This window comes from Bidens hawaiensis, unplaced genomic scaffold (genome assembly GCF_021521415.1).
Source record: "Bidens hawaiensis isolate Kalapana, Puna unplaced genomic scaffold, B.hawaiensis_p1.1 tig00005142_1, whole genome shotgun sequence".
Classification (NCBI taxonomy): Eukaryota; Viridiplantae; Streptophyta; class Magnoliopsida; order Asterales; family Asteraceae; genus Bidens; species Bidens hawaiensis.
Genome location: NW_027491327.1, coordinates 696,040 through 722,105, shown reverse-complemented (window position 1 = coordinate 722,105; position 26,066 = coordinate 696,040). Strand labels below are relative to the sequence as shown.

The following is a 26,066-nucleotide window of genomic DNA, read 5'->3' as shown; positions in this document are numbered from 1 at the left end:
TAGAAAGCGTTCGAGTGGCTTTGTTTATAATTGTGTGGTGATGGGATCTTAACCTCTGCGTTCTATACACAAAATGATTTTAAATAAATTTAATATCAGAACATTATGATTTTGTTTGATCAATTCTTGAATACTCTCTACATTATAGGAAATGGTTTTCTAATTGTGATCAGATGTTTGTTTATATTGTAAGTTTACAAATGGAGCTTTGGAGTTCTATAACGACTATATATACTCCGGTTTCTGCTTTTTTGTATTGTTATTTTTTTTTTATTTCATATTTTGCTATGTAATTTTTGAACTATATAGTTACTTTTTTTTGTTTTTATATGAAGATTGTTTAGTCTAAAAATTAAGAGGCATACAGTTTAAACACACGTGCTTAAGATAATGTAAACTTAGAATTTCAAACTTTAAACTATTAATATGTTAAAAATCATCATCATTATCATCGTACTCAGTATATTCCATCAATAACAAAGTTATGGTAGGGTCTGAGGAGGGTAAGATGTAGACAATCTTACCTCTACCCCATAGGAATAGAGAGGCTGCTTGAGGTGAGACCCCTGGCTCAATAGTAGTTTTGCATCCAACCTTAGACATAAGGCACATAATAATCAATCATAGGGACACCGTACCCTTGTCTTTCGGCTATCAACACCACCACATGATGTCTAATTAACCTTCCACCACTTTTAACGTTATTTTCACGAGATTAGTAAAATAACGTCAAAATTAGTGAAATTTCATTTTTGCCAACCCGAGGGTTCACACATATATACATTATATGCGTGCACCGCAAGCAGGGCGCAACATGTAAAAAACTAAACTAAAAATTTGCGGGTTACATGAATCGTGTTCATGTCAACCCTCAAATATATGTGTCTTGTTCAGGTTCATTAAGTGACGATATGCTTTTTGTAAAAATTTCTGGTTCTTGTTAGATTCCACACACCATTCCACTCTGACGAGTCATTTAACAAACGTAATTACGATTTTTATAAATGTCATCCAGACCACATTAGTTTGGTTGGATTTACTTCAGTTCAAAGAGAAATCAGTATATACATTGTTAAAAGTAAGAGATTTAGAGTACATATTGTAAAAGATTATGCTCCTTTCAAGCATGTCTAACTCCATGGTTTAAGGAGGCGACGCCCCCTAGTAACTAGGGGATTCCGAGGAGTAGCATCCCTAGCGGGGTCGAGGGCAACGCTCTTGGTGAGTTCCAGAGGCATCATGTACCCTAAGCGAGGAGTTACATTGAAAATATAATAGGTGGGAATGAAGATTAGCTGGAATTTATCACCTAAACAGTAGGTTTCCCCACAAATATAACTAAATTTAAGTATTATGTATAATATTTTTTTTAGGTCATAGTTATACATCTATATATATGATTGTTTATTGGATTACATCGAAACAGAAGGCAAGCGGGCAACAAGCTGCGCCGCTACTCCTTTTTGAATCGCAAAATCCAATCTTTTAAAAACTATATTTGCTGATCTTGGAGTCATAACATTACTATGCATGACCCGCTGAACACGGGTAAGTAGCTCCACAGCTTCAGGCGCGAGGAAACCAAAATTGTCAAAAGCAAAAGGAATAAATACATGTTGGTTGTCAAGACACGCCTTTTCATGTTTTGCCACCTTACCTGAAGCAGCTTTTAATGCGGCTTGACCGACCGCGAAACCACTACTCCCTAAGCCCACCAAAGGAGAAACCCCTGTTAAATCCACACACACGTGTTTCCCTCCTATCCATCCAAACACCAAAATGTCATCCGGTAGAAGAGATGATCTTCCATCCGACGGGTCAGTCAGGAAATTCACAGGTGCTTCTTTCTTAACAGAAATTCCAGCTCGCCTGAATATATCAAAGAGCACATCCCTAACCAGATCGTGTAGGTACTTGAACCCCGGGAGCTCTTTACAGTGCACCGCGTGCTCCCCATATGAGTCTAAACACGCTTTACGACAAACAGGACATATCTCATCAACCGGAAATAGAGGAATCAAAAGGCGATACTTAAGGATACTACGATACTCCGCTGGAGACATATGCTGGCCTAACCCATCTATAGGGATAGCAAGAAGAAAATCTTGAGCATGTGGTGCTTGTAGACACTCAAAAATGGCTTTTTGTCTGCTTGTCATGTTAAAGTATGACTCCATGTCGTGAACAATTTTACTAAAAAGAGTGCTCGCCAATGCATGCTGGGCTTTAGAGGGGGCGGTCTCTTTGTTAGAGAAACTGCTAAAATCGAAGCTTGGAATCATATCACGAAGACAAGCCAGAGCACAAGAATAATCAGAATCCATCCCACATATACCACTGTCTCGCAAAATGTGATCCTGAAGCACCCACGATTGGGCTCTCGAGGCCACAAACGCATAAGAGGAAGCCTCTACTGCCGAATACAACCCCAAACCCCCATTCTTAATGGGTAAGGAAGCAAGTCGCCATTGGAGGTCTCCAAAGAAAGGACCTCCACAAACTACAATGTCCTCGATCGCCTCACGCAATCCCTTGTCAAAAAACACCGTTGCCTCCTCATGATACAGGTTGGCATGTTCTTAGCAATACCCATATGTGATACACAGGCTCTAACTAGTTATGTAATATATTAACGTCTGTTTTGTTGTAGAAATCGAACGCCATCTTCCAAGTGGTTATGGCCATGCTTTAAGCAACAGAACTGGAAAATGTTTTGCGTTAGAAAGGGTAAATATAAAATGTATTGGAATATAGTATCTAGGGTTTTAGTGTCAAGTCCACGGACCCGATTCAATAGAGTTACAATATATAAAGATAATTAGGGCCCGTTGGATTCACTAAAACCCGAAATACTATATTCCAATAATATGAAGTGCCATTGTACTCTTTTCAATACTTTGTTCACTGGCTAGGATCAAGCTTTCATGTTTTAAAATTAAACATGACCAGTACCATTTTGAAGTCCTTTAAAGACCACTAAATATTTTGATGCTAGCTTTCGACTAGGGAGATAACTTGCACCTCTAGCTTTCATACCTGTCTATTGACGTGGTGTTTCTAGTTTGGCATATAACGTGAATAAAACCCGCCATGAGATTAGTTTAGTTTTAATAAGCAAGCAACCAATAAAAACATGAAAAAATTAACAAAACTGCCAAGATTTAGTTCAGAAGGGAATCTGTTTAAATTTGTTTAGCATCTCAACATCCGATCACCACGCAATTATAAACAAAACCATAACGCCTTCTAGCAAGCAAGTTCCATTGACGCCGGCTTTCATCGGGTACCCAAGAGTTAAATTCCGTTATCCCCTCAGAAGAAACCTGGGGGTTAGCAATAAAAATGAGCTTATCACCACAGGCCTGAAAAGCAAGCCCCCATCCCTTCATAGGGTGTGCTATTTTTGGCAGCCACACACTCTGACCCAAATATTTCGACGCTTATCATATTTCTTGACTTCTTGTTGTTCGTAATCAACTACATACAATTCATTCTTCACAACCGCCAATAAAGGCGGTGCTTTGGTCGTCGCAGGTGCATTTTCACCCCCTGCACCAGTTAACACTGGAAACATATTTGGAATCTCAGTCCAAGTACCCGCTTCCAAATCATAAATTTCCCCACAAGTCAGCTCATTATTGTCTTCGCCTAATCCACCAATTACATAAAACTTAGACTCCATAAATACCCCTGAACACATTTTTCTTGGTTTATTCATGTTGGGTAAGGTAACCCAAGTCTCAGTCTCCGAATTATAAAGCTCAGCCGAGCTCAACGTGTTGCCTGATGGACCGCACCCACCAGCTGCAATAGCTAACTCACCAAGACTTGCTGACCCAAACCGATATCTAGGTGCATTGGTCTTCGAACCAGGTGACCATGAGTTGGTTAAGATACTATATTTATACACTTCATGCGCGTCGACTCTGTCTCTACCAAACAGCAGCAGCTCAGTGCCTACAGCTAAAGCTTGTTTATGTGAGTACATGAAGCATTCGCTGCAGTCCATGCTAGGCAGGCGCATCCACCTGCGGCGGCTTGGGTCAAAAGCCTCCCATTCTGAAGGATTACATGAAATATAAACCCAATGTTCTCTAATGCCCCTTAACTTTCTTAGCTTATAAAGCTCACCACCGCGAACCAGGGTCCGAAACGTGCGGTTCAATGAGACGATCGAACCATAATCTGACCTTGAGCAGTGCAAGAGGCAGTCTGCAAGAGGCAGTCAATGGAGAGTTTTCGGCCTAATTGATTAATTAGTGAGCTAGCATGTGAATGTGATTGATCATCTTGTTCTTGTTTAAATAATGGGACAGATTCATAAATTGAAATGGCTAAATTATCCATATCCGTCCATGAGTCTTTCAACCCGGTTGTTGTTTCTCCATTCAAAAATTCCGTTACACAAGCACTTGGTAATTCTCCTGAGACAACAAAGGATGGACCCTCCAACATGATTCCTGCCTGAAACAATGAAATACCTTTTGTCAAACGAATCATCGAGTACTTCATGCACGAAAAAATGAATAAAAACTTGAAACATTAAATAATAAAACATGATTAAACTTAAATAGGATAAAATGACAGTTATAAATAAAGGTGAATACTTTAAAGTGATAACCCAAAGCTTTCTCTAGTGCTTCCAATACCAAGCTCATTGTAGGACGATCTTATGTTCGTTTCTTCAAGCATTGATAGGCGATGGTTGAGAACGTACTCAAGGAATCAGAAGTCATTTCATCTGTAAGCTCAGGATGGATCATCATATGCAATGTTTTCTCCTTGTAATGCTTTTTGGCCATTTTGACAGTAAAACGAGTGTTCCCAAGATTTCCTGGAACAGCTACAAGCTTTCCAAACAAGACTTCAAACAATACAACCCCGAAAGAATAAACATCAGATTTTTGCGTGATACCGCAACCATATAGTATTTGTGGATCAACATATCCCATTGTTCCACAAGGAGTAGTGAACATGACCGAATCGGCTGAATTCGTAAGAGCTATTTTAGACAATCCAAAATCTGAAATCTTGGCATTCCAGTTTTCATCCAAGAGGATGTTCGAACTCTTGATATCTCGATGGATAACTCCGTGTCCAGATCCAATCTCATTATGAAGGTACCTCAACCCACGAGCAGCACCCAGGCAAATCTGAAGACGACGAGTCCAGGACAAGTCTTTCCTATGCAAAAACTTGTCAAGACTTTGGTTTGCTTCATATTTGTAAACCAGGATCTTCTCGCCAGATTCTCCACAAAATCCGATAAGAGAGACAAGGTTTTCATGTTTATACTTTGAAAGCAGTGAAATCTCCATCCCATATTCATGATCTCCTTGTCCGTGCACATGATTCAGCCGCTTTATAGCAAGCATGCCATGTTGGTCTGATTGGCCTCGATACACCAAGCCGTATCCACCCTTTCCAATGATGTTTGCTTCAGCAAATTCGTTAGTTGCTGACGATATCTCGTTGAGAGGGATCTTCAGTTTATCAGAGGAAGACATGTTGATTATGATCTCATTGTTAGGAAGGTAAAGAGTTACGCCATAATGTTATTTTCAGTAGATATTCATTTTTCTTATAGTGGAGAGTGGTGATAATATATTCAAACCATACAGAATATTATTCTATTAAAAGTAAATTTCTCGTGAGTCTCGCAAAGATTCACTTGTTTGTATTCGACAAAATTGGATACCTATTATTATATTTTTTACAATACACTTTCAAATTTTGTTCTAATATAAAAAGTTGGTGCTCCATTATAATAATTCAAACACAAAAAGGTTTTTGAAAAATTAAATAATATAAACGCATACACATAAAAATACTATATTTTGAAAGCAGCTTGGTTTTCGTAAAATATGTTGAAACATTAAAAAAAATATTGAACAAAAGTAGAGAAAATGACATGGAAACTATTTTGAGTAGACCTTGGGCTTAAATCTGTTCTTAGGAATATGTTCTTGGCATTATGTGCTAATCGGAGTAGGGTCTGGAGGAGCACAAAAAACCCGGACCCAGAACAAGACTCGAAAAAAAACCCGGAACCGGTTTTTATTATACCATGATTTTTAATACCTGTACCCGACCCTACACGTAGGGTATGGATAGGGTATGCATTTCAGTACCATAACCCGTACCCAACCGGACCCGATTTGTACCCGGTAATACCCGAAAACTGAAATCGGTTCCATACCCGAAACCAGGTTTTTTTCAAATACCCGATCAATACCTGAAAAATATTCGATAAATACCCCTAAAAAGTGCAACTCCCTTAAAAATTCAATCAAGACCCGAAAAATACCAGGAAAAACCCAAAATAACCCGAAAATAGGGTTTTTTCAATACCTGCAGGAACAATTTACTCACAAACTAGTGGGCCTATTGACATGGATAGTCTTCGCAATGTATGGACCTTGGGCCTATCCGAAAGCCCATAATCACAGCCCACAACCACATTTCTACTCGCAAATCCATAACCGCATGGGTTGTTTGTGGATACCGTTTCTAGGCCCAAAATTTAAATTGATTATAGATTTATGATTTAAATTTTGTTTCTTTTAAAATTATGAAACTTGAAAGATGGAAAAATAAAGTCTTGTTAACAATCTTTTTAAAACAAAAATTCCAAAAAAACAATGATCTCAGTCCAACTCCAAGTTCAAATATTGTTGATGACATGAAAGAAAATGAAGATATCAGTCTAAAAAATCGAAGAAGAGAAATCTATTAGGTATGTGGTTAAATTTATTTATTATCGTGTTTTTAATTTTACTTGTTTTACATTGTATGAAATACGATATAAAATATTTTGTACCGGATCCGCCGTTATATTGGTTTCATGATTACTGGGCTTGCTAGGAAGGGGCTTGAATTGGTTTCATGATTACTAGGCTTGGATTGAATTTATTTATTTATCCGTTAAGGTGTACGCGCATATGTAGATGGGCTAGATACATAAGACACATAAGACACGTGCATAAGACACGTGGAGTGAAACCATTGCATAAACTTTTTTGTCCTTTGAGAAAGTGACCGCCGCCAACTTCCGATATTACAGAGAGTGTATCTATGGCTGAGGGTGTGGGGGGCTTTAGTGGGGGCTCCAACCAATAATATTATGACGTGTGGCAGATAGAGAAACTGAATAAGGGGGTTGTTGGAGCCCCCGTTGGAGCCCTGCCCCTAGTGTGGAGGGGCTCCAACAGGGGCTCCAGCGAAAATTTTTTTTTTTTATTTTTTTATAAATATATTCAAACAACGTATTATTAAAAAAACTCATAAATTATTAAAAAAACACACATTAATAAAAAAAACACATTAATATATAAAATTCAAATTACAAAAAAAAACATACTAAAAATTAAACAAACAATAATACTTAATACTAACACTAATCTAATACAAGATCATCGGGTCGCCTCGCCCACAAATGTTCAACAAACTCATGTCGAAGATTCCCGTGTATCTCACGGCTCTTGATATTTGCTATGTTATGAAGTCTTTGTTGATCACTGATTGTGAACGGTTGTGGCGGAATGTCACCTTGGTAGTTTTGGCAGATAGCTTTGCCCTCGTCTTCTAACGTCATGTTGTGTAGGATCAGACACGTGTAGACGACGTCCATTATCCTCTCCCGAGTCCAATAACGTATCGGGTTCGCCAGTACATAATATTGTTTTTTCAGAGCTCCAAAAGCTCTTTCAATATCTTTTCTAGTAGACTCTTGCTTCTTCGTAAAATACTTCCGTTTGTCGGCGATTGGATCTGTAAAAACTTGAACTAACAAAGCCCATTCGTTGTAAATACCATCGACCAGATAGTACCCGTACTTGAAGAGTTCTCCATTTGCAACAAAAGATTGAGGTGGTTCAACCCCGTCGATAAGGTCGTTGATCAAATGTGACTGATCGATAACATTAAGGTCGTTATTTGACCCAGCAACACCAAAAAAAGCATGCCAAAATCAAAGATCCTGTGACACCGCCGCCTCAAGCATAAGGGTCGGCCCTTCATGATCACCACGGTGGAACTGACCTCGCCAGGCCGTTGGACACATAGCCCATCCAACATGCGTACAATCGATGCTACCTAGCATCCCAGGAAAACCATGTTTTTCTGCGTGCACCTCATATATGCGTTAGATGTCATACATTGTAGGTTTACGCAGATATCTCCGAGAGTAAATCGATATGACTCCTACGTATATAAAATAATCTATAAACATATAATATATATTACAAAATGTAATAAATATTTAATAAAAACTAAAATTAATGTTTTTTACCTTGGCAGAAAAAATGAAGGGATTCACGTGCAACCCTTTTCGACATCTGTAAATACTCATCCAAAGCGTCCGACGAGATGCCGTACGCTAATTGACGGATAGCAGCCGTGCATTTTTGAAGAGAAGTAAAACCGGGGAGACCCCTAGCATCCTCCCTTTGTTGAAAAAAGGGATACCGTGCCTCTAAATCACTTGCTATACGCATGAACAATCGTCTGCTCATTCGGAAACGAGTTCGAAAATCCGACTCCTCTTATACCGGTTGAGGGTTAAAATAATGCCTAATCAAAGTATCGTTAGCACCCGATCGATCACGATCACGAGGTGGTGCTCTAACTCTCGGGACTCGAGGTTGATGGGCTTGATTTTGCAAGAGATCTACCACGGTTGCGGTCAAAACTCCCCCTACATGAAGAAGCAAATCATCCTCTTCGGAGGAGTCGGAATCAGACGAGTACCACGACATTTTTTTGTGTTAGTTTTGAGAGGATTTTAGGAGGAAAGGTATATAATTGTGAAATGAAGTATATTTTATAAAGGTATATATTTATAGTTTAAGAAAATATTTTTTTTTTAATTTAATCAAAACCATCAACGGCTCTTTTCCGACTTCCTATGCAACTTTACTCTCTTCTCCCGCTAACCCCATCACGCCTGCATGTTTTTTCGCGCTAGCGCCCCGTTAGCGCCCCCGATAGCGCCCCGGTGGTGTGGTGTTAGCGCCTGGGGGCGCGAGCGGAGGGGCTCTAGCGCCCCCGTTGAAGCCCCACACCCCTCAGCCTAATAATTATGACATTTCGGATATAAACCGATGCGTCGAAAAGCAGTACCTACTTAAAACTGCATTCACTTATATCTCAATTGCGGCGTGAGGTTGTTCTGTGACAGCATTGAATTATTGATTCGTGTGGTTGTTAATTACGCATGGAGTTGGAGCATTTCTGTTCGATATACCTGGACGCTGTCACGAAACAGAGTGAACATGGCCAGGCGTATCTCCAATGCGGTCATTACTTTCATTTGGGTTGGTGCAATTTCTGGTTTGTTTTTGAATTACATAGTTTGATTGTGATATGGAATGCTGCTTATCTCCAAATTCAAGAACACCCAATCACGAATTATGAATTAATCTAAATTACAACATAGGATGAACGAAAGTCAATGTAGGCTGTTTTTATGATTAAACTGATCCACAATTCTTACAATTTTGGGTTATACCAAATTACTGTCATTAACGGCCGATCAAAGCTTAAAGGCCTTTGACTTTTGGCAGGTGTGACTTTCGATTTCTGCCTTGTGGCCAATGTCCTAATCTAAGTAATAATCAATCTAGATTAGATTTCAATTAAAATAATTGAGCTATTTAATTACAACTAAACACACGTTATTGCAAACTATTTTTTCTGTTTTAAGAGTTAGAAAGAAGAATGAATCCAGTTAGATAAGTTACTGCTAACTACTTATACTAAATGCTTTACTAACATTATTCATTAATTTCAAGAGCTAGATGAATAATGAATCGATCATTGGATTTCTAAATGTAAAAGAAAAAAAAAACCACTCTTTCATGTCAATGTAATTTGAATTTGGTACAGATTGCATTATGCATGCATTTGGAGCGAAGAGAGAGATGGAATGTCCCAATTGTAGAAGAGTTATGAAGAGCCGATGGGATTTGAAAGACGACTCCGGCAATCTTGAAGATGTTACTTATCATCTTGATCAATTAGTAAGTTTTAAACTTTTAGTTGATGATACAAACTGACCCCTACAATGGAGTACTCCGTGTACAATCTCTACCATGTACATTTATTGTGTTATTAGTGCACTGCTTAGAACCTTTAAAAGTTGAGTCTCCCAGATACTTGAATATATTGAGATCTTTTGCAGTTACTTGTTGATTTTAGTCAGGATGATGCTGCTCCTATTAAGTAAGTAGGCTTTTTCTCTTTTGTTTCTTATTATTTGCCTTTTCTTTCAGTTGCATAAATCATGAAGGTTAAATAGTGACACGTCATTGACGCCTTTTCATTTGCATAAATCATGAAGCAAAAACCCACATTATGTCTAGTGATATATGTATTGATTTATTTACCTTTTTTTATGTTTCTTGCAGCTCTTCCAACGGAGGTCTCAACTATAACCCCTTCCATGAAGAATCCTCCATGTTAGTTTTCATATTACTAAACACTAAGTTGTGTGTAGTAACTTGGTTATTAGTTTGTTTTATACTAAACGTGTGCATTACTTAGGCGTCTTTTTAGACCTGGTATGATGCATTTTATTTTAATCTACTGTTTTGCGTGAGAAATAACTCAACCCAAATTAAATCAAGTGATATGCGTATTGATTTATTTACCTTTTTAAGTTTGTTGCAGATCTTCCAACGGAGGTCTCAACTATAACCCCTTCTCTGAAGGACCCTCAGTGTTAGTTTTCATATTTTTGAACAATATATTGTGTGTAAAAACTCACAGTACTAGAGAACAACTTATTTACCCACAAAAAGTTTCTACAAAATAGGAACATCTAATCCCAACAAATTTCCTCTATTTGTGGCCTAGCGGTAAGAGGCTTGAGTTCTCCAATAGAGACTCAAGTTCGAATTCCACTTGTGTCATATTTGGGTGGATATTGACAATGAAGGATTTGAGCTAGGCCTTGTGCAAATGTTGTCAGTTCGAAATCCCGAGCTCACTCGGGTTTTCGTCCCACCGTGTGTTACGTCAAAGAGTTCTGCTCTTGTGGTGGCACAACGGCTGTCAAGTCCGGTATGTTTCCCCGGGAACTGCCAAGCCAAACTCTGAAGCCAGCATGGGCCCGGTTAAGACAATATAGTCTAGCAAGAGTGGGGCATCGGGGCTGTCCAAATTTGAATAGTACGGTAGCCTAAATATTAAAAAAACGCCGTTCTAAAAAAAACAAAACAGTAGCAAATCGATTTTCATTGGTAAATTGTTGCTAACTTTTCAACAAAATGCCAACAAAAAAAAAATATATATTTATCAACTATATTTGAGAACATTACAATCTTTGTCCTTTTAAAGATAATAAATTATGGAATTGATCATTTTTTAAAATGAGTTTCAGTTTTTATCCCTTATTTGGGCTTTTGTCTCGATTTTAATCATTCATACTAACGGTGTTAAGTTTTCCAGCTAAGTTATCTCATGTGCACTGCACATGAGGGTATTTTTGTCTTTTTACCCCTTAAGAGCTATTTATGTAGCTAACTTAAAGATTTGGATCCGTAACTCGTTTATGATTTTAAATAACTTTAATAATGTTAAAAAAAATTAAGAGAATCTATTAATCTGGTGGGTCCCATTAGGATCCCCTTCATCATCACAAGTTCACTTCTATCAAAAAGCCCTAATTTCATAATAAAAAAAACCCTAATTTCATCCATCTCATCTTGTGAAACTCTCTTTGTTTGTCAATCTCAACTTCATCCCTCACTTCATGACTTTTACAACCACCACCACCATGTCCTACTTGTTAGAATTGAACAATTCTGGCAGCAACCACTTCAACACGACAATCCACCACCAACACCAACACCAACAATTCCAACCCTCGAGTGGTCATATTCAAGAAAATGAAGTTTTTAGATCTACAATCGAAGCCACCACATCAACACGATAGTCCACCAGAAAATAAAAAGAATCGAAGTGTTTAGACCTCCCCTCTCTCTCGAAAACTAGCCAATCGCTTAATCTCTATTATCTTTTGCGTCTGTCTCTATCCACAGGTTGTAATGGTGGCTGGTGGTGATAGGTGTGGGAGTTTCCCGCGGTGATGTTTAATGGTGGTGGAGAGAGTAAAAGAGACCAAAGAGAGGATGGGGCATGGATTGGAATATCATATTCAACCTCGATGGTGGTTGAATATCACCAGAAAAATAAGGCCATTGGAGTTAGTGTGGTTAGTGGAGATGAAGTCGGTGAAGTTTGTGGTGTTAAGGAAGTGGTGCTTGCTTTAGACTTGAGAGAGGGGGGGGGGGGGGTTGAATTATTTGCTTTATTTTTAGCTTGTTGCCCGCTTGCCTTCTGTTTCGATGTAATCTAATAAACAATTTATAATAATAATAATAATCTTATCTTTTATAAAAAAAAATAAATTATTTTTATATTTTTATTAGATTACCAAATCTTTAGGTTAATTACACAAAAAGCCCTTTAAGAAATAAAAAGACTAAAATGCCTTCACATGCCCGACACGTTCTAATACTATACTGAGATTTTGGATGGAGGCTAGTGTAAACCCAAATAAATGATAAAGAATGAAACTCGTTTTCAAAAATGACTCATTCTATAATTTGTAATATTTAAAAGGACAAAACTTGTAATTTTCTCATTATATTTATTATTTTCATTGGAAAAAATTATAAATATAATTGTTTGTGTTATCTATAGTATTATACTTTTGCTCGAAAGTTAGCAAATTAGAAAATTAAAAACATAAAAAAAGTAAAATAAAATAAAATCAAATAGGTTTTGTTGGCAAGAACATAATTTGTTAGCAATTTTGTAGGAAAAGTTGTTGTGAAATTCTTGGGAATGATTTATCCAACATTTGTTTTGCCCACAGGTTTTTTAAGGAAAATCGTAGGAAATCGGTAACAAATTTCCAAAGAAGTAACTCTGCTTTCTAGCAGTGCCAGTTCTTATAAGTTTTCTTAAATTTACGCATTAAATATACACTTTGTGCGACTTTCTCTCGACCCGTTTTGATGCATTCTATTTCAAGCTATTGTTGTAACTGAGATAAACCCGATCCAAATTATGCTATATATGTGATATTTGTGTTGATGCATTTATCTTTTAATGTTTGTTGCAGCTCTTTCGACTAAGGTATCAACTATAACCCCTTCCATGAAGAACCTGCAATGTTAGTTTCTATATTTATTGAAGACTAACTTGTGTGTTGAAAAAAACAGTTGATAGTTTTTTATATGAAACGTATGAATTATATATACACGTGGGGGACTTACCATTTTGATACATTCTATTTTAAGCTATTGTTTTACCAAAGATAGCAGGACTCAAATTATGCCATGTGATGTGCATTGATTTATTTATCTTTTTATTTTATGTTTCTTACAGCCCTTTCTACGAAGGTCTCAACTATAACCTCTTTCATGAAGAACCTGCATTGTAAGTTTTTATTTTTATTGAACAATAACTTGTTTGATAAACCAGTTGTTAGTTTTTTGCATTAAATATACACGTTGGGTGACTTTCTTCGGACACTTTTTGATACATTCTATTTCAAGTTGTTTTTTTTTTACCTAAGATAATGCAATCCAAATTATGTCGTGATATATGTATTGATGTATTATCTTTTTATGTTTGTTGCAGCCCTTTCGACGGAGCTCTCAACTCTAACCCGTTTCATTAAGAACCGGCCATGTTAGTTTTTATAGCAATAACGTACTTGTGTGTAGCTGTTAGTTTTTGTTTTCTATACAAAAGTCTGTATTAAATGTACATTTTATGCGACTTTCTTCCTACCTGTTTTGATACATTCTATTTTAAGCTATTCTCTTTTATCTGAGAGATAACATGACCCAAATTATGTCATTTGATATATGCTGATTCATTTATCTTTTTGTTTTTGTTGCAGCTCTTTCGATGGAGGGAATCTGAATTCATCTTCTGACCAGCCACAGGGTGGATCTGCTAGCCATGGTTAGGAAAGGATTCTATCTCGTAAACAAATTTTGTAATAATGTATTATGTAATAGTGTTAATACTCATAAATGTGTCCTTTCCAGTGTTTTCAGGATCGGGCAACTCTACTTACCACTTACCAAACAAAACTTTTCAACTTAACGATATTCTTTTATCCCCACTTGTCCTTAAAGATTTAATATCCGTTCGTAAATTTTCTCGTGACAATCTTGTTTCTATTGAGTTTGACCCGTTTGGTTTTTATTTGAAGGAATACCCAACTGAAAAGATCCTTTCGCGCCATGACAGCACCGGGGACCTCTACCCGCTCACTGGCCCTACAAACATTCCAACCGCTTGTCTCGTCACCAACAACAACACTAGGCACAATCGTCTAGGTCATCCTGGACACCATATTTTAAGTTTACTTTCCAGTCAATTTTCATTTTCTTGTAATAAGGATATTTCCAATTTTTTCCACTCATGTCAAATTTATAATAGTAAACAATTATCTTTTGTTGATTTTATATCCGTCACGGTTTCACCTTTTGATATCATTCATTGCGATCTATGGACCTCACCTGTCCTTAGCAATTCCGGCTACAAATGCTACGCGGTTCTCATTGATAATTTTACTAATTACGTGTGGGTTTATCCATTGAAGTTTAAATCAGAAACCTTCACCAACTTCTCCAAATTTTACAAATTAATTGAAACTCAATTTAATAAACACATAAAATCGTTTCAATGCGATTTAGGGGGTGAATTTGATAATAACAAATTTCATAATTTTGTTTCCCAAAATGGCTTAATTTTTGTTTTGCATGTCCTCAAACATCCCTTTAAAACGGACGTTCCGAGTGCATGATCCGCCGACTAAACGACATTGTCCGACCTCTACTTATGCATGCTCATTTACCACCCACTTATTGGGTCGAAGCCCTACACACATCAACTTATTTGCATAACATTCTTCCCACCAAACGTTTGAGCAATTTTACTCCCACATTTGCCCTTTATGGTCGGCATCCGACGTATTCTCATCTTCGAGTTTTCAGGTGTGCATGTTACCCCAACATGTCTGCCACAATGCCACACAAACTTCACCCACGATCCATATGGCGTGTTTTTCTCGGTTATCCATCGGATGTTCGCGATGTCTTGATCCACTCACTGGGAAAGTACATATATCCCGGCATGTTTTGTTTGACGAAAACTCCTTTCCCTTCACCACTCTTATTCCTGATCACACCTATAATTTCCTAGATGAAGAACCTGTTGTACAAACATTTTCTTTCCCACATCAACCTACAAATTTACCTCATCAGCCCATTACCTCAAGTCCAACATCCACAGCCCACCCATACAACAACCATCAGCCGATTGCACCTGCACTCCTCCTACCACACCTATTCAATCCAATTCACCTTATCCACAAACCTCCAATCCACTCACGAATACAGTACCTACCCCACCTATAATTTCAAATAATCCTCACACAATGCAAACTAGAGCCAAGTCCGGTATCACCAAACCAAATCCCAAATACAATTTAAACACAGTCACCACACCCCCGACAATCTCACCTGTGCCCACCTCCTATAAACAAGCCTTATCTGATCCCAATTGGAAGTTGGCCATGCAAGATGAATTTAAAGCTATGAAAGACAACGATACATGGGAGTTGGTACCTTACCCGACTCAACAACCAGTTATTCGCAATTTAAGGTTGTTTAGACATTAGTTAAAACCGGATGGATCTCTCGACCGGTACAAGGCCCGATTGGTAGCCAATGGAAAATCACACACTATGGGTATTGATTGTGATGAGACGTTCAGTCCGGTGGTTAAACCGGCTACTATTCGAGCAGTATTATCTATTGGTTTATCACGTGCATGGCCTATACATCAGTTGGACGTCAAAAATGCGTTTCTACACGGAAATTTTAATGAGACTGTGTATATGCATCAACATGCTGGATTTGTTGATCCCACCGTACCGCACTTTGTTTGCAGGCTAAAACGCTCTCTATATGGCCTTAAGCAAGCCCTGCGAGCATGGTTCAAAAGATTTTCCACGTTCATTATTTCCAAGGGGTTCAAACCGAGTATATGTGACAATTCGCTTTTCGTATATCGAGAGGGAAAACATATGGCTTACTTACTATTATATGTAGACGACATCGTCTTGACAGCATCATCTACGGATTTTTTAGATCGCATCATTCGGTCTCTCTCGTCTAAATTTGCGATGAAAGACTTAGGCCCGTTACACCATTTTTTAGGTATCACAGTTACACGCGACACCTCGGGTATGTTTCTTTCTCAATCTCAATACACATCTAATATCTTAGCTCCTGCCCCCATGTCATCTTGCAAGCTTTGTGTAACACCTGTTGAGACGGGGTCTAAATTAACTACTTATGCCAGACCACTAATTGAAGATGCTACGTTGTATCGCAGTTTAGCAGGTGCCTTGCAATACCTCACGTTTACTCAACCTGATATTTCCTATGTCGTTCAACAGGTCTGTTTATTCATACACGCTCCACTAGAACCGCATCTCGCCTTTTTAAGACGTATCTTAAGATATTTACGGGGCACACTTGATTATGGGTTATGGTTGTTCTCGTCATCTCTGGCCTCTTTAACAGCTTACTCAGACGCGAATTGGGGTGGTTGCCTTGATTCCACACGTTCCACATCAGGCTATTGTGTGTATTTGGGTAACAACATGATTTCGTGGTCATCTAAACAACAGACCACAATATCTCGCTCTAGCGCAGAGGCCGGATACAGGGGGTAGCTAATGCATGGCGGAGACCTCATGGTTACGTAATCTGTTATTAGAGTTATATGTGCCTCTTCAAAGGGCCACTATTGTTTACTGCGATAATGTCTCTGCCGTGTACTTGTACGGAAATCTGGTTCAACATCAGAGGACCAAACACATTGAGATTGGCATCCATTTTGTCTGAGAGAAGGTTCGTCTCGGACAAGTTCGTGTTTTACATATTCAAGCTCCATTTTAGTATGCCGATATTTTCACTAAAGGTTTACCACGAGACCTTTTTCAGTCATTTCGATCCAGTTTGAGTGTTTGTCACAACCATGTTCAAACTGCGGCGGGCGTATTAAAGTATTATATTCCCCATATATTATAATGATTTTCTTTCCATATTTGATAGGAATAGATTGTCATGTATCCTCTATATATTTCGGATAATTGGCATGTAATATTGATTCACAAGAATATCATCATTGGCTTTCATCAATATCGGTTTCTAGCTTAGATCAAAAATTATCGGGCTCGGCTCATACTATTATGGTATGTTCCAAAATGTGTTGTTCTGGACATGCAAACAGGCCCAGACCGTTCCAGGCCAATAACGTGAGAGGTAAATCAGCCTCACTCAGCGGTAAGATGATTGGCGCTTAGAATCGGTTTCGAACCCACGACCTCTAGGTTATTGTTCCAAGTCTTACGCCCCCTTAACCAACTGAGCTATACGGCAGAGACATACTATTATCGTATGAACCAGATTTCATGGTGTGTTATTTTTGATATAAAATGGTTTATCTAAAACTGATTATTTTATTGCTACATATTATTTTTTCCCCCAAAAGACGAAATAGCACAAAGTGGTTACAACTCTTTGTCAACACTTCAAAATTATATTCCTTTAGCATCTCTGTTGGATCTTTTAATCTCTTCGTACACTCTTAATATGGTGCAAATTCCCGCCTATTCTTTCCTTATGTGGATCATCTTTGGGTTTCTAATCTTTGTTTGAGACATCATCGGTACATCCTCTTAGTATCCATTAAGTCAAAAACATTAATCAACATAATAGGATCTCTGCTAGCACACATATAACTAATGTAAATTCATAATTACGTTGATTAAATGTAATTATGAATAATCAACTATCTCCATCATGTATACAACGTTGGCCGTCTATTTCTCTAGAGTAAAGTGTCAAAATAGCCCCTGAGGTTTGGCCAATATTACGACTTTAGTCCGAAAAGATTATTTTGTGCAATTGAACCATTGAGGTTTCCCAATTCTTGCCAGTTATGTCCGAATCATTAACTCTGTTTAATTTCACCGTTAACTCAAGGTTAAAAGTGACTTTTCACCAAGACATGTAGGGATATTTTGGTCTTTTACATAACTATAAATTAATATTAAAAAAACATAACAAATCTTTTATATAAAAAAAACTTTTACGTAATATATATATGGGTAAGGTTAAAATAAAAACCCACTTGAGTTGTGAAAACTCTAGAAACTCATTTTCAATCACATGTTTTTAATTAAAGTTTGAAACGTGTGGTCCACAATTAAAGTTAATAAAAAAATGTAAACATAAATGTAACTTTTTCTCTCTTCTGAAAATATATATAAAAATTAGTAAAAAAACGTTAGAAAGTAACAAAACAAATTTTTTTTTAGTTTTCGATGTTTTGTATTAAATGTTACAACATATATTACGTGTGTAACAAAAAAAAACGATGCTACATAGGGTTTTCATGGGTTTTCACAACTTAAGTGGGTTTTCATTTGATGTTACAGTAATTATAATATAATATTCAATATCAATTAATTTAAGTTAAGCATCATTAATCCTAGACCAGTAGAACCAACAATGGCTGGAAACGTGAACCACCATGATCACGTAACATCGCCACCACCATCCACGCATATCACGGGCTTGGTTTTAGAACAATAGACCGGAATTGTGAACCATCATCATCGCCGGATCCATCCAACCCCCACTCACACACATACGATTTTCCGGTGATAAGATGAAGATGTGGTGGTCGGCGGTCAATTTGCTTTAATCTAAACCCAGAAGATTGCGGTTTCAGATTGAGAAATCTTCAATTTTAGGTTTGAAGTGGATGAATAGGCTAGGGTTTTCCCATTCTGATGAAACTAAATTCGATTCTCGTGTTCAATGCATTTAAAATTGGAGAGCAAAAATGACCGATTCGGTCTTGAACACGAGGCTACACCGATTCTGGTCATTTGTTCCTCTTCGTACTTGATTGAAGCTTTCATGGAGGATGTGTGGGTTTCCATTCCATCGGTTGGGGTGCAGATAAAGGTGGTGGCAGCGGCGGCAGTGGTTACAAATGGTGGTGGTTTTGCTGGAGTTGGAAAATGGGTTGGATGAGGAAGATGAAATTCAGGTGGGACCATGGTTATTTTATAAAGTAATTAAATAAATAAATAGGTATAATGTCTGTATTGCCCCTGAGTTAACGAGAAGTTAAACTGAGTTAATGATTCGGACGTAATTGACAAGAAATGGGAAACCTCGATGGCTCAGTTGCAAAAAAAAATCTTTTTAGACTAAAGTCGCATTATTGATCAAACCACAGGGATGATTTCGGCACTTTGCTCATTTCTTATAACATCTAATATAGGCATTCATTCTTGGAAGGTGTTGAATAAGGCTTTGCCTTTTCAAGTGGTGAGAGACAAATTCCCATAAGTGATAATTAAAAAAAAAATCATGGTTGATATGGTCATTTTGATCTACAAGTGAGTTCTTATTAATTAGGAATTTAGCTTAATCACAATTTTTATCTATGCAAAGAGTTTATAATAGAAAATAAAACCTTGCCCAAGATGCTTATTACTCATTTATAAGATTATAAATATAAATTCGGCTTGATGAGCATTTAAATGAAGTCATAATTGGGCTGTGCAAACCAAGCAACAAACCCAAATCCGGTATCAAACCAAAACAGCCCAAAAAGAAAACATTTAAAAAATAATATTAAGGGTGTGTTTGGGATCCTTATTTTCATCTCCTTATGACTTATGAAGGTTTATCAAAGTTTCTGGGAACACATAAGGACTTTTACCTTTCTTCTTATCAGTAAGGCAAAAAAGGAGGCTTTCAATAAGTTGGGATTTGATAACTTATCAACTTATAGGTTTGGAACACCCATTACACCCTTTCATTCCACCCCGCTCTCTTTAACCATTACGCCCTTACATCAACAGGCTAAACCAAATGATGTTTAGTTTATTTGTACATATATTAGCTTGTTAACTTAGTCGTTTTATTCGTTTAGTTTAGGAACTTTGGTACTTCATACGTGCTTTTGTATTTCAGGTCATTGATCGTTAAAGATGCTAAATTAGTGACTTGTACGAGCATTGAATGAAGTCTCGGGAAGATCGGAGCTGTTACACAAGTGTTGGAAATAAAGAGAAACAAAATGGTTGAAATTCAGCTCCTAGAGTAAGCTACTCTGGGATCAGAGTAGCCTACTCTGATGCCAAATTAGGTCAGAGTAAGGCAGTTAGGTTTACTCTGGGATCAGAGTAGCCTACTCCGATGCCAAATTAGGTCAGAGTAAGGCAATTAGATTTCAGAGTAAGGCAGTCTGAGTTCAGAGTAAGGGATTTTCACCCAGAGTAAGCTACGCCAGGGGGTCAGAGTAGCTTACGCTGGGTCGCGAAATTCAGTTTTAAAGCATGGGCCCATCTATTATATAAGCCATAAAACCCTAGATCGTAAAGAAGATGATTCCAATCGTTTTGGGGACAAACTTCGGCCATTTTTGGGAGCTCCATAACACCTCCAATCACTGCAAAATCCATGTTTCATCATCCCGAATCAAGAACAGAAGATCATATGATGACCATGAGCGGCTAGAGCCTTCGAGTCATACCCGGGATGTATAGTTTGTAATCTTTCAGTTTATTTCTCATGTACTAGAACAACTAATTGTAATTATCTTGATGTTAATCTACGAGTATTGATGTTTAGTATGTTCGTACATTCAGTCGGTTTAGGTTTTTGTCGATCAGAACGATTAGTTTGTCGGTTGCTATAATAATTGCTCTTAGGATTGTTTTGACCTGTTAATTACAAGAAAGCATACGTTTGCCCTTAATTGATTCACACTGGCAGGGACTGTTTGATAGCCAGTGCCGTGTGTTAGCGAGCGTGTATGCCTAAGGTTTAACCGGTTAGTCAGTCTGTAGTTGACACAAGATAGTTTATCTGTTATGTGCATGAGTTTGCTGTTAGTTTGCTTACTTGAATTCCCGGGTGTGATTTGCTTTGTTTGATTGATTGAATACTTGATTAATTGTTCGTTTATTATAAAACACAAACTGTTTGCTAGTGTGATCAGCACTTTGATAGAATTCACTTCATAATGTTAGGAATCAATTTCACTTCATACTGACCACATACTCCACGTGGTTCGACACCCTGCTTACCCTAGCTTGCTTAGGTGATTAGGACATTGATTTAATAGTTTTTGACTAGATAGCGATAATCTAGCATCACCAAACACTTTTTAAAAAACAACTTATTGATTTATTGGCTTATAAGTTAATCCAAACACTTTTTTGAAAACTCCTTTTTAGAAATTAGTCATAAGTCCTTTACAACTTATCACAAAAGGGCCTGTTCAACTTAAATAAGGAATCCCAAACAAAACCTAAGTCATCTTCTCGATGGCTGGGAAATCGAACTTCATGATTTTTATTAAGTTAAACGTTTTTAAAGGCATATGAAGAATGTAACGAAATGTTACCTTGCATATGTCAGTGGACCGTAAATCTAAACCATGCATCGCCGAAGTCGTCGTGAAAATTCAATCGCCATTTACTCGATATCCTTGTAACCTTGTTTAGTATAATGCCAATGGGACTTTTGAAAAAACTCTTGAAGACCATTTAAACGTTGTGTGATCACAGATGAATGAGTTCCATTGAGGCCGGCTTTCATCGGGTACCCAAGAGTTAAATTCTATTATCACCTCAGAAGAAAACTGAGGGTTACCAATAAAAATGAGCTGATCACCACAGGCCTGAAAAGCAAGTCCCCATCTGTTCATAGGGGGTGTTATTATCGGCAACCCACACAATCTAACCCAAATATTTCGACGCTTATCATATTTCTTGACTTATTGTTATTCATAATTAGCTGCATATAATTCATGCTTCACAACTGCCAATAAAGGCGGTGCTTTGGTCATCGCAGATGCATTTTCACCCCTACACCAGTTAACACCGGAAACATATTTGGAATCTCGGTCCAAGTACCCGCTTCCAAATCATAAACTTCCCCACAAGTCAGCTCGTTATTGTCTTCGCCTAATCCACCAATTGCATAAAACCTAGACTCCATAAATACCCCTGAACACATTTTTCTTGGTTTATTCATGTTGGGTAAGGTAACCCAAGTCTCAGTCTCTGAATTATAAAGCTCAGTTCATGGTAGGCAGGCGCATCCATCTACGGTGGCTCGGGTCAAAAGCTTAAAGCCTCCCATTCTGAAGGATTACAAGAAATATAAATCCAATGTATTCTAATTAATGCCCCTTAACTTTCTTAGCTTATAAACCTCACCACCACGAACCAGGGTCCAAACGTGCGGTTCAATGAGGCATCGAACCATAATCCGACCTTGAGCAGTGCAAGAGGCAGTCAATGGAGAGTTTTCAGCCTAATTGATTAATTAGTGAGCTAGTATCTGATTGATCATGTTGTTCTTGTTTATCTAATGGGCCATATTCAACAAGTGAAATGACTAAATTATTCTTATCCGTCTGGTCGTTTTCAGACAGTTTCCATGATTTTCTCAACCCGGTTGTTGTTTCTCTATTCAAAAACTCCTTTACACAAGCACTTGGTAATTCTTCTGAGACAAGAAAGGATGGACCCTCCAACATGATTCCTGCCTGAAACAATGAAATACGTTTTGTCAAACGAATCATCGAGTACTTCATGAACGAAAAAATGAATAAAAACTTGGAACATCAAATAATAAAACATGATTAAACTTAAATAGGATAAAATGACAGTTATGAATAAAGGAGAATACCTTAAAGTGATAACCCAAAGCTTTCTCTAGTGCTTCCAATACCAAGCTCATTGTAGGACGATCTTCTGTTCGTTTGTTCAAGCATTGATAGGCGATGGTTGAGAACGTACTCAGGGAATCAGAAGTCATTTCATTTGTAAGATCAGGATGGATCATCATATGCAACGTTTTCTCCTTGTAATGCTTTTTGGCCATTTTGGTAGTAAAACGACCATTGCCAAGATTTCCAAGAACAGCTACAAGCTTTCCAAACAAGACTTCAAACAACACAACTCCGAAAGAATAAACATCAGATTTTTGTGTGATACCGCAACCATATAGTATCTGTGGATCAACATATCCCATTGTTCCACAAGGAGTAGTGAACATGACCAAATCGGCCGAATTCGTAAGAGATATTCTAGACAATCCAAAATCTGAAATCTTGGTATTCCGGTTTACATCCAAGAGGATGTTAGAACTCTTGATATCACGATGGATAACTCCGTGTCCAGATCCAATCTCATTATGAAGGTACCTCAACCCACGAGCAGCACCCAGGCAAATCCGAAGACGACGAATCAGGACAAGTCTTTCCTATGCAAAAACTTGTCAAGACTTTGGTTTGCTTCATATTTGTAAACCAGGATCTTCTCGCCAGATTCTCCACAAAATCCGATAAGAGAGACAAGGTTTTCATGTTTATACTTTGAAAGCAGTGAAATCTCCATCCCATATTCATGATATCCTTGTCCGTGCACACGATTTAGCCGCTTTATAGTAAGCATGCCATGTTGGTCTGATTGACCTCGGTACACTAAGCCGTATCCACCCTTTCCAATGATGTTTGCTTCAGCAAATTCGTTAGTTGCCGACGATATCTCTTTGAGAGGGACCATCAATTTATCAGAGGAAGACATGTTAGATTTATGATCTCATTGTTAGAAAGGTAAAGAGTTATGCCAAAATGCTGGTTTTCAGTAATTATTCATTTTTCTTATAGCGGAGAGTGGTGATAATATATTAAAACCATACATAATATTATTCTATTAAAAATAAATTTCTCGTGAGTCTCGTAAAGATTAACTTGTTCGTATTTGACAAAATTGGACACCTATTATATATTTTTTAATCAACGATATTTGTTGGATAACGCAACGTTCAACTTATTTTTGTTAGCAATATGGCTATTACAATACACATTCAAATTTTGTTCTAATATAAAAAGTTGGTGATCCATTATAATAATTCAAACACATAAAAGTTTTGTTTTGAAACATTAAATAATAAAACGAACATAAAATACTTTATATTGAAAACAACTTGGTTTTAGTAAAATTTATTGAAACACTAAAAAAATATTAAACAAAAGTAGAGAATATGACAAACAATTTTGAGTAGACCTTGGGCTTAAATCTGGTCTTAGGAATATGTTCTTGCCATTCTGGGCTAATCGGAGTATACTATTTTATATCGTCTTGGTAAATCCAGGAGTTTTTTTGGACAAAAAACGGGTGGTCCGCTCAAAACGATTCAGGTGAAAACAAAATGTGTGTTTAAACTTTAAATCATGGAAACTAAACCTGGTTTACCTTTTCATTCTAATCATAGAAACAAAACTTGGTTTTTTCGAATCACAGAAACTTTCAATTGGAATATCAAAATTACAAAAACCAAAACTTAAATAACCTATCTCACAGGCTAACTCAAGAAATAAAAGTAATGTTATAATATAATTCTAATTAGCACAAGATTAGTGAATTAACTTAAGAAGTCTAAAAAGAATTGGAAAGAGTAATAAGAAATGCATACCCTTGAGTTTATACAAGATTGTGCATTTATCTCATTACAATGGAGTTAGTATTAACTTATACAAATACATACACTATTTGGTAGACATAATTAACTATTTTGGAGACAACTAGGTGAATCATTTTCATCTTGGACTTTGAAAAATGTTCATCCAATAATCCTTAGTATTTTTAACACTCCTATTTGTATGACACTTTTTCATTTTTGAAACTTTATATCGAGTACTGCCTCATTAAAAATTTTGCTAATAAAACTCAGCAGTAAAAAAACTTTAGCTAAGGGAAAAAAATGTTTCTTCCATTATCCCCCGTTAAAAAAAATCGACCCGAAACCCGTTCCGACCCAAACCTGTTCTGACCCGTTTCGACCTGAACCAAAACAGCTCTTTGTTTTAATTGACCCATTCCGACCTATGTCCCGTTTTGACCCAACCCATTAATTTGTCACCCCTAGCGAAGATAATAAGGAGCTTGTTGGATATCAAGCTTGAAGAAATAAGAACAGTGAGAACTTGAAAGTTGAAAGGGTTTTGTATGTGAATATGGAAACAAAATAGAGTTAACAATAAAGCATATGCTTAGAGTAGGTAAAAGAAGTAAATATGCACTTTATTCATTAAAGCATTGGGCTATATATAGCCTTACAAACAAAAGATACGTTGGAAACATAACAATAAAATAGGAACTAACTACTAAAGAACCGGTAAATCATGACCCACTTTTTTATCCAACTTGCAATTCTCAAGGGATACTTCCAGAGATTTCGGTCAAACTACAAACCAATTCTGACTAGTTAATCAACTAACTAAAACATATAATAAAACCATAAATAAATACTTTAGTCTTCAACATCCACGTGAGACTTTGAAGCCAAACTTATTCCATGCAAAATGCATATAAAGACTTATGAACAAAACCAATTAATCCCAACAGAGCTGACAGTGGGGAAGTTTATGATTTGAAATCGGGTACTTGGACTTACTTGGACCGAGATTCCAAATATATATATGCCCGGTGTTTAACTGGTGTGGGGGGGGGGGGGGGGGGGTCAAGATGCACCTGCGACGCCTTATTTGGCGGTTGTGAAGAATGATTATATGCAGCTTGTTTTGAAGAACAAGAAGTCATAAAATATGATAAGTGTCGAAATGTTTGGGTTAGAGTGTGTGGGCTGCTGAAAATAGCACAACCTATGAACGGATGGGGACTTGCTTTTCAGGCCTATGGTGATCAGCTCATTTTATTGGTAAGCCCCAGGGTTCTTATATAATAGAATTGAACTCTTGGGTACCCGATGGAAGCCGGCCTCAATGGAACCTGCTTGCTAGAAAGTGTTCAAGTGGTTTTGTTTATAATTGCGCGGTGATGGGATGTTGAGATGCTAAACAAGTTTAGACAGGTTCCTTGCTTTCTGAACTAAATCTTGGCAGTTTTTCTCAAATTTTTATGTTTT

At 37.3% G+C, this 26,066-nt stretch overlaps 4 pseudogenes; 1 reads left to right on the top strand and 3 right to left on the bottom strand.

Annotated features, from left to right (window-relative positions):
- Positions 1-26,066, top strand: part of LOC143629013 (F-box/kelch-repeat protein SKIP11-like) — a 33,719-nt pseudogene extending 7,653 nt beyond the window's left edge.
- On the bottom strand, positions 3,201-4,455 carry LOC143629037 (F-box/kelch-repeat protein SKIP11 pseudogene; annotated as a pseudogene).
- Positions 21,628-22,208, bottom strand: LOC143628985 (F-box/kelch-repeat protein At1g74510 pseudogene; annotated as a pseudogene).
- LOC143628984 (F-box/kelch-repeat protein SKIP11 pseudogene) lies at positions 22,207-22,671 on the bottom strand (annotated as a pseudogene).